Genomic DNA, 16464 nt, shown 5'->3' with positions numbered 1-16464 from the left:
CTGTGGGCTCCTTTAATCTTTCATAAGGTCTCTTACAACTTCAGCAGTCATGTACATGCTGTAAAATGCTGTTCCTACAATGCTTTTCTTAAGCCCCCATTGACTTAGTGAATACTCTTTCCATATTCTCATTGTCAGTGTCCTTGCTTTTTGCAGGACTTTTAGACCTATTTTAGTTGTACAGTTGTTCTTTTGTAATTCATGTATACTTCCCTCTGAGAATTAGTGCACTAAATCAGACGTCCTCTGGGACATGAATGACACAGTACTAGCCAGGGTAGGGCCTCATCCAAAGCCCAGTGGAACCAGTGAAAAGAGTCCAGTTGGATTTTGGACTTTATCTCAAGCCCTTAATATCGGACATGGTCTCTACCACTATAATATGTCGATCCACTAGAGATGCTGAACTCAGGCACTGCACTGATGCAGACCATATCAGAACCTAGACTGATGCATAAGTGCTGGAACTGGGGGTGCTGGAGGTGCTGCAGCACCCCCTGGCTTGGAGAGGTTTCCATCATAGACAGGGTTTACAGTTTGGTTTAATGGCTCTCAGCATCTCCACTATAAAAATTGTTTCAGCAGCTCGGGACTGATGGATAGAACTATAGCAAGTGCTACTCTGTAGTTACGGGAACGCTCTCGCTATAGGGTAAAGGTGCAAAACTAGATCTGTTCAGAATTTTTTCAAAGAAATTTTGACTAAAAATGGGGCTTCCACAACAATGGTGTGTGTGTGAGAGAGAGAGAGAGAACGGAATTTCTTTAGCAATTTTGTTTTGACAAAATTTCACAACAAAAAAATTCTACCACAATATTTTTTTTTGAAAGTTTCTAAACATTTTTTGTTTCAAAACTGTGGGAAAAGGCCAGTTTTGTCACACTCCTCTGCCTTTTCCAGTGGCAAAAAGGAGGGGGATGTTGGTTAAGAAAGGAAGAGAACACAGTATTTTTTCTAAATGAAACATTTTGGAATGATTTTTTTCCAAATAAAAAAAAATCAGGGCGAAGTTTCCAACAAGATACTTTTTTTTTTCTTCTTCAAAATAACCTTACCATTTTGCAACAAACTCTACATGCAACAGTCATCTCTCCCTGCTTTCCTTTCAGCTGCAGAAGACAAACATAAACCACTGTATAGATGGCTGGTAGATCTTCTAGTGAGTTTATTGAACCACAGTTTACAATGCACGGCTCTCACACAACTGAGCAGGGGAGTCTTGCTGGAAGGTCAGGCTTGCCGCTGCTAAATGGCACATTTAATTAGCTCTATTTATTTCCCTGAGTTTCTCTGAAGCACACATCCCAAACAAAGAGGAAAGATCCGAAACATGGAGACTTCATCAATGCCCCCACAAGCCATTCCCAATGGACAAAACACATTTTTTAGGTGTGAAATCTGGCTCTGCTGAAACCCCCCCACAGACTTTAATGGGGTCAGGATTTCACCCTATCCAGCTCCATCTGCCTGACCCTAGAGTCCTCAGCCCATGTCCTCAACAAAAGCCCAGGCAAATAAATCCACCATGTAGACTACCCTACCGGTAACATTTTCCTAAGTCCTAAGTGACTTAGGAAACCAAGTACCATTGAAAGTCAATGGGAATGTAATAGAGTCCTCGGTGGGTTAGGTGGCCTAGCGGTTAGCACACCTAGCACCACCTCCCCGTGGGGAGATCCTGCAGTCCAGGCCCTCTGTTAATCAGAGGTGTGGTGTTGGGGGGCAGATGGCTTGGATCCCACCTGTAGCCAGGTCAGCCCACTCCACTGGGCTCTGATCCATGGAGGATCAACAGTATCTGATCCCCAAGGTACTCTCTGAGTTACCCTCCCTCAGTCACTTCCTACCACTGCTTTTCTCCCCCAACTTCTGATCGATGGTGAAAATAAAAAGCAATCAACCCGTCAGCTCAACCAGGCTCAATATGCAGCCTCATCCACTCAGTAAGCCTTCTCCAGCCCCCTTGTCAGGCTAGGTATGTCCTCCTCCCCACTCTGAGCTAGGTGGCTTCCTTTTCAACCCCTTTCTCCACTGGAGCATGCCCTGCAGGGCCGGGAGATGGCAAGGGGCTTCCTGGGCCCAGTACTGTTGTCTAACCCCACTTGTTCCTGTGTGCGGGTTGTTTACCCCATCACAAGGACATAAACGCCTCAGCACATACGTCACTTTTGAAAATTGAACTTGGGTTCCTAAGTCACTTAGGTGCTTTTGCAAATTTCCCCCTAACTATGAACAAATGCAGGCTGTGATGGACCAAGGGAAGTGTGGAATTGAAGAAGGGAGAATAACCTGCCAGCAGCCTTTTAAAGCAGAGGCTGTTACCTTGCGTGACTGCAGTAATGGGACATTATTTGGGCAAAGGGGAAGCCAGCTCCCAAACCAGACAGGGTTTATAGATTACTAATACTTTAAACACCAATTGGGAGCCAGTGCAAACTACAAAACACCAGTGCAAAATACTCCCTATATGAAGCCTGGCTTTTAAAGTGGGCAAACACATTGTGCAATACTTTCAAGGCTAGGTTTCCGCTGAGATAATATTAACAACACTCTAGGGCCTGATTTGTAAAGGTATTTAGGTGCCGTAAGCTACAGCTAGGTACCTAGGGTAGATCAATAAAAGGACTTAAGGCTTGATATAAAGTAGTTCAGTATTCATCGGAGGAAGCAATGGAAGCCAGGTCTCCCAAGTGAGCTCCCTAACCACCACACTAGAGACTCATTCTTTCTCTCCCTGGCTCGCCCAGCTTTAACAGGAGAGACTGAGAATGACCTGGCAGTCAGAGAACTCCCCTGGGAGGTGAAGAGAACATAAGAACAGCCATACGAGGTCAGACCAATGGTCCATCTAGCCCAGGATCCTGTCTTCTGACAGTGGCCAGAGCCTGATGCTCCAGAGGGAATGAATAGAACAAGGCAATTTATCAAGTGTTGTCCAGCCCCAGCTTCTGGCAGTCAGAGGTTCAGGGATACCCAGAGCATGGGACTGCATCCCTGGTCACATTAGCCAATAAACATTGATAGACCCTATCCTCCATGAACTTACCTAATTCTTTTTTGAACCCAGTTATAATTGTGACCTTCACAACATCCCCTGGAAATGACTTCCACAGCCTGACTGTGTGTCGTGTGAAGTACTTTCTTAAGTTTGTTTTAAATCTGCTGCCTATTCATTTCATTGGGTGACCCCTGGTTCTTGTGTTATGTGAAGGGGTAAATAACGCTTCCTTATTCACTTTCTCCACACCATTCTCTCTGTCTTCATCATGTCTTTTCTAAGATGAACTGTCCAATTCTTTTTCATCTCTCCTCAGATGGAAGCTATTCCATACCCCTAAACATTTTGGTTGCCCTTCTCTGTAGGTTTTCCAATTCTAAAGCATCTTTTTGAGATGAAGCAGTATTCGAGGTGTGGATTTATATACTGGCACCTAAATACTTTTACAAATATGGTCCTTTATGCTTATATTGTGCTTTTTCATCCATAGATCTCAAAGCACTTTTACACACAGGGAAAGTGAGGGACAGAGTAGTTAAGTCAATTGCCCACAGTTACACAGCAAGTGGTGGAAGAACCAGGAACAGAAACCAAGTCTCCTGCCACCCAGTTCTGTGCCTAAACCACTGACCACATTGTCTTGCCCTGTTGGGCATTATTATATTTTCTTGGTGATTTTTACCATCAGGTGAGAAATTCCCTAAAGGACTTCAGAAGCCTCCCCTAATGTTCACAATTCCTATAGAGCCCAACAGGTCCAATGGATGCTCTTCCAGTCAGAACCTTGCATGGTTTCATATGCAGCTGTGCAGGGTTTTTCACAAATAACCCATAAACAGGTTTCCATGTGGAATGATGGAAGCTCAAATGATTCTACATGAAACCTGAAGGCTAACCTTCGTCTCCCCTCATACAGATGTCCTCTTTTTCTCCAACAGGACAAGGAAACTCCCTGCAATTTCCTCTCACCTTTCAGAGACAAAGAATTAAAATGTTAGTTTTGTTTTAAACATAAAGCGTGTAAAAGTCAATAAACAGCCACTGTTAAAATACTAATTAATCATTATTGCTCTCCTGAACAAACATCTGAAACCATCAAGATATTTTTTATGATCTTTCCCCATTGGTTTGGTTTGTACTGGTGGTTATTAAAGAGATAGTTATTATGACTATTAGCTAAAAATCTAGGCATGTCCCTTGGCAACAGGCTCTTTCCTTTTGAGTCCTGCACACAAATAGGTTGGCATGAGTACATACCACTGATGGATTCTTAAGAATCTGCCACATTTCTTTCAGTGGGGTTCATTGTGGCAGAGCTGTGACCTTGGCGATGTGTTCATGCAAGGGAGTAAAATAGCGTAGCTTCCCCCTTGACATTCCTGCGTGGGCTTTCAGCATCGGGGTTTCCAGTGCCATCAGCAGCACTGGTGAACCCCAGGCCTTGTGCTCAGGGATTGCTAGAAGGGAGGGGATTGCAGATAACTCCTGCACTGGGCGTTGTGGGAAGAGGCTCTCACACAAATGTACGCACCCAGACAGGACTGGCAGGGGGAACTGGTGGAAGCTAATAACCCACAAGAAACTCCACCTCTCCTGAGTTATGGCCCCGCCCTCATTCAGCTCTGTGGATGAACTGGGACACTGCTACCCACACTCCTGTATCATCTATTCACTGTGAACGCAGTGCTTGTCGATGCCTGCTAATTACAAAGCCGGCAATGCACAATTTGTCAAGAGATAAAAGAGGCAGATGGTGTATTCATTTATTAAAACCCAGCCAGCTCTTTCTATAAGTTGCAGCTCTTTGCTTGTTCTTTAGGATTTACATTTTAAACGATCAGGGATCTAATAAGCCAGCATGGCATCTCATTATCAAAGATGTATCTTCAGGCCTCTACCTGAAGGGAAAGTTGTGGGTTTTTCCACTTCGTATCCCTCAGTTTAAATACCTGCTGGTTTGTTTCATCTCTGCTTTCTACTTCAAAGTTTCCCAGCCCCAGGAGTGTAGCTTTTCACTCGGCTAGCCGGTGAAACACAAGCTCAGAAACCTGCCGCTGAATCCAAACACCAAGCAGCTAAGAAGACGTCGCTGGTTTATGAAGCTTGGGCTTTCTCGTCGGAAATGTTTAATTAGCAATTAAGCAACTACCTCTATTTGACGCTCAGAATGGGGGAGGGGAAGGAGAGCTAAGCATGCTTTGTGGGTTTACAGCTCATGCTGGAAAGAAATTGAAGCACATTGGGTTTCTCTCTTAAGCAGATGCCAGGACTTTAGCTACGACTCATATGTGAGATGGTGAGAACAATAGGGGAGACTTGGACCATCCATCCTCTCTGTGCAGAGCAGGTGCAGTGCAACAATTACGGCATAATCAGAGCATCCTCTCCTGCTTTCCCAATCAACATTCAGGTAATAATAGCTTTATAGATTAAATAGCAAGTTGCAACTAAGTTAGGTAACTGCACCATAAAAAACAATATTGATGTTTAAAGGAATTAGGTAAACCTTGTCAGTGAAGCACAGCATCTCATTCATATCAATCTCCAGCCAGGCACTCGCTGTTCCAGTTATTGATCCAATCATTTGCTTGCCTAAGTATTTTACTTCCCTCTGTGCAATCGCTCTTACCTCTTCCCCTCCCTCCAGCCTCCACCCTCCCTCCCACTCGCAGGTGCCACCTCTAGTCCTCTTGATAGCTTCCTGGGAACAAAGCTAGAAAGCTGTTAGAGGCAAAAAATGTTAATTACCTGCCATGTGCCGCTAACTTCTATTATCGCTGTGTGGTACCGCTACTTCCGCTGTTAAAACCAGGAGGCCCAGGGAAACATCGCAGTCGTTGAAGATGCTCCATTCCTGGCTGTCCAGAGTTCTGCCAGCAGGCATAGGCAGGGCAACATGTCATGCCATGCTGGAAACAGCCAGGAAAAACAGCAGCTGAAAACATGGGGGTGGAGAGGGCATAATGCATCTCCACTCCTTATGCCCTTGCCCTGCCACCCATGGGGAGTGGTATAGCAGGGATAGCAGTCTCTGAGGAGCTGCTGGGTCCCCTGAATGCATGTGGATGGAAAGGGCTAGAGAATGCTGTGACGGTTCAATAGGGATGCACCAGGCAGAGGGCTAGCACAGGGGATGTCATCCCCAGAGCTGGGGGAAACCAGGAGGCAGGATGTGATTCTCTGAGTCACAGTTTGCTCCCTGGACTGCTCCAGGGCAGCAGAACATGTTGTCCATCCATGGGCTTCTAACAGCCACAATTGACCCCAATGGAGAGAGAGATTCTCTCTCCGCAGATATAGCCAGGCACCATTTCAATCAACATTGGGCTGGACGCCAGCACATTCCTTTTCCTAACCCCTTCATTTCACTCACGGCTCCCATATCTTGAACAAGCTCCTCCTTGCATGCACATCAGGCATCAGCCAATACTACTAGGCTCTGAAATATCACTCCCATGTACGCTCCCTTCTGAAGGCGTGTTGTAATCCCGTGACATCACTTCTGGAACACAGTGACAAAATTCACATGGGTTTCTGCAAACATCTGTATGTTCCAGGCAGTGCCTGTGAAACCTAGAGCTGAATGCACACTGCGTGCATAACCATTCACTTGCAGTAACTACCATCACTGAATTCACAGATACCCATTTCCATCCCCAAACGTGGGCTTGGCTCACACAAAAGGGTACGCACAAAAAGAAAGAGAAAGCTGGAACTCCTCCTTTCTTCTCTCCCGGCCTTTCTTTTCCTAATTGTTTGGATTCATTTCTCAATTCCTGCCATTCCCTTCCTGTGACCCCAATTTAAAACCAAACCAAGTAGCCTTCACCCAACAAAATGCACAACTAACAAAGCGGAGTCTGTCATCGCCATGTTCCTTTGCTTCTGTGTTCTTTCAGATCTCCAACTCTTCAAGTGTTTGTGTTTTTAAGATTGCATTTTCAGTAGGATAGGGACCCACTGCCTCTGGGTTTGTACAGCACCTAGCGCCATACAGACCCAATCATAATTGGCATTTGGGGGAGCACTACCAATTAGTTATTAATATTATTTACACAATATAATAATATTAGACTATTAAAACAATAAATTAATAACATAGTATTAGAAGCCTGTTTTACAATGTGGCAGATTTACAGTGAGTGGATGATATTGTGGTGGGATGAATGGACAGGGAGTATCAACAAGCAAGCCAAGTTTTCCTCCTCTCACTCCTTTTCCAAAAGAAACTCAACCACCCTGTGTGATACCTGACACAGGAAAGTATTTTTGAGGGGAGGAAAAGTTATAACAGGCAGAGGAAAAATAACATGGAATTAGCAGAGGTAAGATATTTATTGCAGGAAAATGCAAACTGAGAAGAGAAATCAATGGTGAGTAAACAGGAGAAGAAAAGAACCTCTTGGCCTTGTCAGAAGCTTTGTGGGAGAGAGCCTTCAATCAGAAATGTGCTGATACTAAATTATCCCTGGATCTGATCTACCTTCTAATAATTGAAAACTCCCACTGCTGGAACAGACCAGTTTGCTGAATGACCACTAATTTCTCAGACTGGGTATTAAGCAGATGAAACTACTGCATGTATCTAATCAGATCTGAATTTTTATTCTCTGATACATCACATCCTACATTGTGTTATGATTATAAATGATCACATCATGTTCTGCGGCATGCATGGATGAGACGTGGGCTTTCCTTAATGCTATCATATAGTTCTTCTGTTTTCACAGCTGTGATTACTTGTACTGTAGCTAGATTTCCAGAAAGATATACAAGAGGAGGTGTTACAGTTCTTGTTGTTGCCTTGGCATACCAAATTTAACATGTTAAGCCCCTGGATACTGCAGATCTCTCTCTATATCCATAATTATAGAATCATAGACATGTAGGACTCGAAGGCACCTTGAGAAGTCATCTAGTGCAGCCCCTTGTACTGAGACAGGACCAAGTAAACGGAGCCCATCCCTGACAGGGGTTTGTCCAACCTGTTCTTAAAAACCTCCAATGACGGAAATTCCACAATTCCCTTTGGAAGCCTATTCCAGAGTCTAACCACCTGGATAGTTAAAAAGTTTTTCCTAATCTCTAACCTAAATCTCCCTTGTTGCAGATTAAGCCCATTACTGCTTGTCCTACCTTCAGTGGACATGGAGAACAATTGATCACCACCCTCTTCTGATTGGACATATATAACCTATCTGAAGACTGTTATCAGGTTCCCCCTTGATGTTTTCTAAGACGACGGACGGGGGCCTAATGATGAGAGTTATTTGACATTTAACACTATCATGTAAAGCAAGGCTCTTTATTGCCTATTTTTCTATTCCCTTTTGTGCATATCTTCTTTTTGGTCTTAAATGAAGCACATACTTAGGCAGAATTTATTTGCCTAAATTATAATGCGGTCAGGATAGTGGCTTTTAAGACCTCTATTCAGATGAAAAATGCCAAGGGATTATTAATGGCTGCAACTGGGCAGGACTTCAGATCTATGCTTCACTCTTAAAAAGGCACTTCCAGTAACAGAGTGCCCCCTTCCTCTGGGGCTGGGGAATTTCTTCCGTGACTGACTGGCTCTTTAAGGAAATGTGTTATGTGGTTTAATCTTGCTAGCAGAACTGGTCAAAAATGAGATGGCTTTTCAGGAAATTTCTTTCCTTTTTTCATCAACATTCAACAAAAATTTTCTGCGGAAAATCAAATGCCAGGAAAAATTCAGCCAACTGTATTATCTAGGTCCTTAAATGGCTCCCTTCACTATAAGGCCTGACTATATGTCAAAAGAGTAATTTATGCTCCAGCACAACCACCAGATACGGGCTTGATGAAGGAAACATGGGGAGTCTGTGTTATGCAGGAGGTCAGACTAGATTATCAGAATATTCCCTCCTGGCCTTAAAACCTAAGAATGTATGACAATTAAAACATGACATTGTGACTAAGCAGGTCATCACAATCTGTTTAGACAAATACTTATAACTGAGTAGCTTCGGGCCATATTCTCTGCTGATGTAAACTGGTGGAATTCCACTAACTTGAGTGAAGCTGTTTTCAAATACAGCCTGGTCCTTCATGTTTAGGACCATCTCCCGAGAAAGTAAGATGAGGCAGGCTGAAGCATGAGGAAGAATGTGGATGAGGGATCTTCTATAGCATTTTAGATCCCTGTAAAGACGAAGAGCTGTTCATTAGTTTCTCTAGACTCATTTTGTAGAATAGGTGGAAGAACACCAGTCACAAAATAGTCCGCAGGCTACTCATAGCATATAAATAGCTCTGCTGAAAGCATAACATAAGCTCTTCTGTGCTTTTTGGCACAGCCAAGCTAAAATAAAAGTTAATTATCAAATACATTTGTTAAAAAGTGAAAGGTTATTTGCTAATAAACTTTTATTCTGGCTCTGATGAGCAACAGCACAACAGCTTGCATTATGCTCTCTGAAGAGTTATTTATGACTCTCCAAAGAGGTGCTTTGTGAACTGGTGTTCTTCCACTTGCGCTGCAAAAGCAGAGAGGCTAAAATAAATACAAATGCATAAAGAATGGCACAAGTGTGCAGCTTTTCCATGCACAGGGTGAGCAAAGACTTTTAATTAGAATTGATTTTATGTAATAGTGACAGAACAAGAAGGGGGGGAGGGGAAATCTCCATATGAAAGCACAGTGTATGAGCCTCCTCAGTACAAGGCGATCTCTGAACACAAAATGTCAGCTGCCTGTATAGCAGGGGGGAGACGTCTCTCCATTGAAAGAGGCAGTGCACATAAAATAAAGCACAGCATAAACCACAAGCATACAGGGTACCCCAAGCTATTCAAGACTCTCTTCCCTTTATCCTACGTAAAATGTCTTATTTTCACACTGGACAAAGAATCAATCTCAAACCTGTGTGTTGTTTTCCCAAACACTTGGTAGTACAATGTTAATTGTAAATGTGTGTTTGTATCTACAATGTTTAGATTTGGTGCATGTGTATATTATAGGGTTCATTGTGCTTGGGTTTTTGAAATGAGGCCATTTTCCCATTCCCTCTGTCTGTGCCCAGTTTTTGCTGAGGTGATGACAAGCACAGACACTTGTAACATTCCTTCATGATATCATAGTTCCACCTATCTCCCACCCCTATGCTGGTTTTAGGGGGTCTCTCTCTTACAGGGCAGTGCACTAACAAACATGGGGTAACATGCTAGAGATCTGAGTGCAGTGAGAGAGAAGGGGCTTCAGATAGCTTGGTTCCAAGCCATTTGGTAGATCACAAAGGAGCCATTTCATGGCAAACCCAGAGGACAGACCAGATATTTTTCATAGAGGTTATGGCTGGAAGTGACCATTAGATTATTTAGTCTGACCTCCTGGGTATAGCTCAAACCATTACATTTCACCCATTTCCTCTATACTGAGCAAAGCCGTTCAGGCCTCACTTTTCTGTGCCACAGATAGACAACAGGAGAGAGCGAGATGCCAACAGTTCTCAACACCCCTGCGATGGCAAAGATTTGATTAGATGAGATATGCTCAGATGATTTCAGCAGGTGACCCACGTCCCATGCTGCAGAAGAAGGCAAAAATGTCTCTGTTGATCTTACTGAAGAAAAATTTCCTCCATCAGTTTGACTGTGAGCATGTGAGCAAGATGAACCAGCCAGGCACAAGAAAGGTGGTGATGGATTACAGAGCAATTCTCTGAAATAAAGTGAAATAGAGGAATATCAGAAAAGTATCACACAAAAAGAGTTCTTACATTGCATGCCTCATTCTCCTTCCTTTCCCTCTCCCAAATTCATCCCAGGTATAACTCCATGGAGGCCTCCAATTGGGTGAGCTATATGTAAATATCTGTGATGTGAAAGCACCTGGCTGTTTCATTCCATGCTTTGGGTGGGGAGGGGAGGTTGGAGTCTCAGACTGCCTTGTGCTCCCAAGGGAAGAGGGGGTGCAGAGACTAACACTGAGCTAGAGAGCTTCGGAAGTGCACAGACCCCTCCAGGGTCTGCCAAGTTGGAAGGTCTCCTCCTTCTTCATCATGGTTCAAACTTCCCCATGTGTAACATGCCAAGGTTGCTCAATTGAGCATCTTCTAGTTGAGAAAGTGGAGGCCATTGTTCTCTTTGGATCTGTGACGCTCAAGCAACCTAATCCAACGTATTTTACCTTGACATGCAAAGGATGCTAACTATGTTATCTCATGGGATTACTTGCCACCACAATTTGTCCCTTTGCGAATAAAGTTTTTCATGTCAAACCAAACAGATGTGGTCCCAATACTCTGCTCGTTGGTTTGCTCTACTTCCACCTCCCTTGATAGCTTGAATATCAGGAAAGTGTGGCAGTCAGGAAAGTTTGACTGACCTGGCTAACATTCAGCCTGCTCTGGGGCACAATTCAGAGAGTAGCTAGTGGGAGAAGAATTTCAAAACATCAACTTGTTTAGTGAAAAGCAATCTAGGCAGGCTTCTCCTTCAGTTAATCCAGGGTGGTCTCATTGGGAATGCTTAAGATTTCTCTCTATAGGTCTTCAGCTCCTTTTTTTTTCTTCCCTATTCAGGTACTCTGCTGAGAAATTCCTTTTCCCAAGTTGTGTAGGAAATAATGATGCCTCTGAAGTTGTCTTTCAACGAGATTGTACAGGAAATTGGGTGAGACCTCCCCACTATCATGCATTTCAAAGTATGGTCCTCCATGCTCCCCCAGAAATGAAAGGAAACCACCATCCAAGGTGCTAAAATGCACCACTGGTATAACTCCACTCGGTGGTTCTCAACCAGGGGTCTGGAACCCCCTGGAGGGCCACCAGCAGGCTTCAGGGGGTCCACCAAGCAGGGCCAGTGTTAGACTCTCTCTGAGGCCCCAGGAGGAAAGCCGAATCACCACCACATGGGTCTGAAGCCCAGAGTCCTGAACCCCATCACTCGGGGTTAAAACCGAAGCCTGAGCAATGTAGCTTAGTGGGGGCCCTGTGGCATGGGGCCCCAGGCAACTGCCCTGTTTGCTACCCCCTAACGCTGCCTTTTATATGTGGAAAAACAGTTGTTGTGGCACAGGTAGGCTGTGGAGTTTTTATAGCATGTTGAGGGGGCCTCAGAAAGAAAAAGGTTGCAACCCCCTGACTCTACTGACTTCACTGTGGTTACACCAAGGATGAAATTGGTCCATTCTACATGCATCTGTGGGAGAACTTGGGCAGTTACCTTATACGTGCAGTTAAGTGTATGTGCTGTTATTTTTAGAAAGCATAGTCATGCTGGCTTCTCTTTTACTGTGCCACCTTTGAGTTGCACTTGTAAAGAAATATACTCACCTCTAGAAGGACACGTTCCCCTTGAAAAGCAATCTAATAATTTGAGTGGAAGTTCTCACATTTCTGGAGTGACATCATCATGAACCTGTGACAGACCTACGTTTTATCTAGTCACTTAAGACAATGGGAGAGATTTTGTGCTGTGACTCTTAGAGGCGTAGCACAGAGCTTTCAGCCCATGATGAGGGGGGGAGGCCTCAGGGGTCTTGAACCACCTTTGCACCCTCCTGATCCTCGGGTGCTCTGTGACTCTTGGTGCAATTTAGACAGCCCTGGGAGCCTGGTTTAAGTTATGGCAACCTCCCACGGCTGCCCTATGGGTTGCAGCATTGTCCAGAATCTCTGCAGTGCTATGTGTTCTGCCCCCAACATGCTCCTCCCACTGACAGCTCCACCCTAGCACACTCACTGCGCCACGGTTTTAAAGGGGTCCTCAGAAGGCAGCCTTATGGTTGCTTGCCTCAGTGCTTGCATAAACTTCATCCAGGGGTTTTGGTGCCCCTTTACATCACTCAGGCCCTGGTGTCAAGGGGCTGGAGCGGTGTGAGTATTTCACCCTATATCTATAGATCTCTGTAGCTAGCCACACAGAGAGAGAGACAGAGAGAGAGTGCTACATAATACACATTTATTTAATGCTACCATTTCAGATATACCACTCAACGCCAGCTTTCCAGGGTTGCATTGTACAAAACCCTCCCCTGGAGAGTTCCTAGCCTTTGTAACCCTCTGCCATGTGGTGTTGGCAGCAAAAAAGATCAGGGTTCAATTTTCTAAGGTTTCCTTCTGCAAAATTTAAACAGCAACAGTTCCAATCCCCACCCAGAAATGAAGAAAACGATATATACCACTCTTGACGCCCTAGATAGGCAATACTTCCCCACTCACAGGCACTGAGTCCAGGAGTTTAACAGAAAGAGACCTTTATAAAGGAGGAGGAAAGGGGCACAATCGTATAAAAGCCACTTGGGAAAGCCAGCAATTAGTAAATTAGCAATATCTATTATGTATGACTCCCATCGCCACAAGGTGTCCTAGCATTAGCTCCAACCTCAGTCCTCTTCTGGCAGCTGTGAGTGGCTGATATGTTCTAGCCACTTCCCTCCTCCCTGTCCCCATTCACAATTTGTTGCCCAGGACTGGTAGAGTCCAGGGATTGTGATCATTCTCCAGGCCCTAAAGGGAGGGGCTGGCGGGGCTGCTTCCCACCTGACTTGATTTCAACTTTGATTGCTGGCTGGGGTGGGGGGGGTACACCAGAATACCTCCGGTAGGCTGCTGCTCTCTGCAGCTTCCATACAAGCCACCACCATCTTCTCAACTTAGTCCACCCCCTTGAAGTCACCTCAGCTCAGTCTACCAGCTTTAAGCCTTCTGCTGTCTTACAGTGGCCTTTGAGCTGAACTTTTGGAGAAGAAGAATATCTAAGACCCTTACAAGAGTATTTGCCACAGCACCAGCATTCCCAGCAGAAATAGGGACCTCTTTTTCCATTTAGCCCCGTCCAGGTTCCCTCACCTAACCCTTCATCCCAGGAACGTTTAGTGCAATGCTCTTGTCACTTCATTTCCCAACAGGACCAATCACATTTTATTGCCCCCGAACTCAAAACATAACTCTATTTTTACCAAGATGCCTCAAACTGAAATGCAAATGAGGCATGGCTCATCCAGTCATTGCCCCTTGCTAAGCAGCAGAGAACTTCCTCTCCTCTGGAGCCCCTGCCCATCTGCAGTTCTCAAGCAACTCTGGGCCACTCTTCAGCCATTTCTCCAACAGGGTGTCAATAGTGAGCTCCCTACTTCCCCCCCCCCCCCCCCACACACACACACAGACGTCTCAGGCCACAGGGTTTACATCTTCACAAGCTTCTATTTTACAGAGCTCCCACAGCATGCTGAGATAAGCTCCAGGAGTGTTTTATTCCAACCTCTTTTACTAGGGGTTGGAGGACTCCTGAAATTTCCATAAACTTGATTTATCTTTGGTGTAACTGGAGATGCTACCTGGAGACTCGGGTGTCGATGTTGCATCACTCTTTGGTATTTCAGGCCTTTCTTTTTGACTTTTTTACATCTCCTTTAATTATGAATAATTAACCCTTGCCTAATTTTAAAAATTATTTAACCCTTTCATTTTCTAATTTGATGTATTTCTTTATAAGGCTGGGATTTTCTATACGATAAGATTCAGGCACGTAACTCTTCAGGTGCCTTTAAAAAACACAGCCTTAAACTACTTGCCTTTTGCCCCCGTTACACAGTCTTAGTCTATTTGTTTAATGATCTATATTTTAACCTCTGCTGGCAATTTCTCTCCCCTCTAAGGTGCTAATTTTTCTTTGATTTTTTTCTTTCTCCAATTCATTCCTGATTTTTAGGTTTACCTTTCCTGCAGGACATTGGTTTATATCAAATGTAACTGTCATGAGGTCTGCATTCAGTTCCAAAGATATTGTCCTTTCTTTATCTTCCTCAGTGTTACCATGAGACACTGTTTCAATAAAGAGTTCATGCATGCAGTTCCTGGCTTGTGAAAATGAGTCATAAGCAACTAGTTACATTCCTGACCGACATAAAAATCCTTCCCTGAATGAGACATTGGCTATTTGTTTGCACCTCTGAACCTCTTGGTCACAGCCAGGATCAAAAGAAGATAGAGCAAGATGCAATGGGAAGGTTGTTCTTACTGTATTAACAGTCCAAAGGTACAGAATCATAGGCTTAGAATAGACCATAAGGGTCTTCTAGTCTAATCCCCTGCCAAACTGCAGGAAGGTAGTGCCACCACGGTCTATTTTGATTCTAACTCACTTCTGTAGATCCAGAAAGTCAGTGGAGTATAGACAAGGTTCAGAGAGACAGCCAGAATGTGGGGTGATTATTTGAATAGAATCTCTTGAATTTTTGAGGTTCTGCTATCACTTCGATTAGTCAGACTGTAAACTCTTTTTGCTCTGTGTTTGTATGTCACCTAGCCCAATGGAGTTCTGCGCCATGACTGGGGCTGCTAAGTGCTATGATAATAATAATAAATAAAATAATAATAAATAATAACAATAATAGTCACTGATGAATTGGAAACATCACCAGTACACAGCCTCATATTTCCTTGGCCTTCCCCTGATAAATGTAATGAACGATTTCCTTAGTTTCAGAAAATTGTTTCCAGTGGCAAAGGAGAAAGGAAGAACTGTGACATTTACATTGTAAAATTATTTACATGACTGAGATTATCAATATGGAAATGCAGGAGACCTCTGCTAAACACAGAATTTTCATTAGCCGGGGGAGAAGTGTGACAGTAGAGATGTCAGCTACATCCTTAGTTGACAGTCATAAGTTGCTTCCAAAACAAGCAAAACGACAACACATTTTGTTTAGTCATTATTAGTATTCAATGCAAGAAAGGACTTCATACCTCGGAGGAATCATTATAGGTGGGATAAGAAATATCCTGCAGCTGTTTTCCATGGTTAAGAAGAGAGTCATCAACATATCTTTAATCTTGTCTATAGCCAAATCAAGTGTGCATGCCTCAAAACAAATGGGGAGGAAGAAAAGCACCATTATACATAGGAGAGCTAAACCGATCTTTTCTAAAGCTAAAATAAACTCAGGCTGGGTGTACACAGGAATGGAGGATGGCTGGGGAAGCCAGGTAGCTGAAAACTTACTGGGAGCAATGCAAACACCTTTGTGAAGGCATTCAAGGGATGAGTGGTGCAGTTTTGGTTTACCAGTCCTGGGAGTCAACCAGCTCCTACCCGTTCTCTTGTTAGGGCAAGTTCAACCAACTTAAACTAATCAAGAAGCCTCTCACAGGTGATCTTCCCTGCCACTATTCCCAAAACACCATCATGAGCGGCTTCATGCCCTGTCTTTGGGAGGGGGCACGTATAGAGGGAGTGGAAAGAAAAAGGAAAACTGAGGCAAGGGGTGTTTACCATATATTCCTTCTTCAGCTCCTATCACCCATCCAAATTACAGCCAACCTAAACTTTGTCCCCTTCTAATTTGCATAAAGCCTGTGACGTTAAGAGGAGCATATTTTTAGAAGATTATGAAATCCTTTTTTTCTTACCAAGGAGTCTATTTCCAACATGCTCTAACTCTACCATATAATACTCTCTGGCTTTTTTAAGTACACATGGTAATATTACTATT

Source organism: Malaclemys terrapin, chromosome 5 (genome assembly GCF_027887155.1).
Source record: "Malaclemys terrapin pileata isolate rMalTer1 chromosome 5, rMalTer1.hap1, whole genome shotgun sequence".
Classification (NCBI taxonomy): domain Eukaryota; kingdom Metazoa; phylum Chordata; order Testudines; family Emydidae; genus Malaclemys; species Malaclemys terrapin.
The sequence above is the reverse complement of the archived record's forward strand: the minus strand, read 5'-3'. Positions refer to the sequence as shown.